This window comes from Tupaia chinensis, unplaced genomic scaffold, assembly GCF_000334495.1.
Source record: "Tupaia chinensis unplaced genomic scaffold, TupChi_1.0 Scaffold000423_1, whole genome shotgun sequence".
NCBI classification, from domain to species: domain Eukaryota; kingdom Metazoa; phylum Chordata; class Mammalia; order Scandentia; family Tupaiidae; genus Tupaia; species Tupaia belangeri.
The window spans coordinates 5490459-5492311 of NW_006159928.1; positions in this window are offsets into that span (position 1 = coordinate 5490459).

Consider the following 1853-nt stretch of genomic DNA (forward strand, 5'->3'; position numbering starts at 1 on the left):
TGAGATGAACATACCACAGTTCTTCTCCATTCTCCTCTTGTGGTTTTGGAAACACATGCACACATATCCAGGATTCAAACCACGCAGTCAGCCATACATGTGGGATCTAGCCATCTTAACCACCATGCCACCAACTGGCCCTGCCCACACTTATATTAACGGACAAGAACAGATGCAAGCAGAACAGTTGAGTTTTTCAGTGAGATTAAAAAGAAGTTACAGTTGGTCCAGATTTACATTCTCAATCCAACTGTGCCACTGACACAATTTAAAATCCAAACCACCAAAAAAAGAAAAATTGAGTCTTTCCTGCTCTGCATACTATTAATAACTCTGAGATAAATGAGGAAGAACTCAGATATCAAGGAGTTGTCTTCCTCCAAATAAACATCATTTAGTGGGGCTGACACACTGAACAGCTTTGGAGCAGATCATTCATACCGTGGTCTGTATGAATGGCACACCCTAGAGTTGTGTGGTGCAAGATGATAAATACTTTGGCATAAAGAATATTTTAATTTAGCAGCTGCAAATATCAACTTTATGATTGTCTAAGTTATGTAAAACAGGCTACAAATATAATTCTAAATCAAGACAGACTACCCCAAACAACCCATTTTCCTACATGCGGTTGACAAATGAGCATCTACTGCACTTTCAAAATCTTAAGTCTCACTTCAGAGTTACATTTCATTTTATCTATTTTGTGGAACTAATACATACATGGCAAACAATTTTCCCACACAGTGGGAAGATACTCGTTCTTTTTATCTTTACACTTAAGCAGTATCTTTACAAAATCAGGAAACAGTAATTACCAACACTATATAAGCCTCTGCATTACACAGGCTTCATTCTTCACACTCCAATCTTTCCAACCACCCTACCGTTAGGTTAGTATGTTACATTAGGCACATGAGGAAGCAAAGAGATCAAGGAAGACTGTCCAACCTGGTATTTGGTTGAGCTAGCAGTCAAACCCTGATTCTGAACCCAGATTCTGTGTTTCCACCTTATGTAATCACACATCTTCATTCCCTAAATCAGTATTTTGCTCTAAAAAACTAGGAAATAATGCTGTCATTTGGGTCATAAAACATTATTTTAGCCAAGAAAAGTGTCATTTGTACTGTGTTGAAAGTCAACTATCAATTATATGCTGACTGAATGCTGGACTATATGCTAAAGAATACTGCTGGAAAGCAGGGGTCACACATTCTGTAGAAAGCCATTCCTTGCACACTTCACCTTACTCCATCTCCCCAAGTTGACTCATGCCTAGAACTCAAAGCCTGGGTCTAATGTTTGCAGTCTCATGAGCATCACAGTGTGTCTTACATTCCATACTGGATGAATAAGCAAATCAACCATAGAACTACTGAGACCAATCCCGCAAAGGAAAAAAAGAAATCATTGACTATGTAAAGGAGAAAATCGAGAATTTCCAAAAGTGCTAGAGGACTAAGGCTTTAACAAGTCAGACAATGGCTATGTAGCAGGAGTAGCAGAAAAGAGAAACTTACAACCCAAAACCCAATCTTCACTATTTCATAACTTTTGCTCAAAAATCTTAGCCCTTGATACTGTCCCACATACTAAGCACCAGAGAGATCAGGTTTAAACTCCTTTTGCCCTTCTAACAGCTGTGATAATCTGACAATGATTTTTCTCGACTTTAATAATGATCATTGCCTCAATACTGTTTAACACAGTAAAGATTCTATTCTCTATTTCGAGGTTTTTAGAAGAATTTGAAATAACTGTACAAGAAATCAAACTTATACGAAATTAGAGATTTTAATAGTACATTGATTATCAATTTGGTCTGAAAGCCAAACAGCCTTAAGGGATTC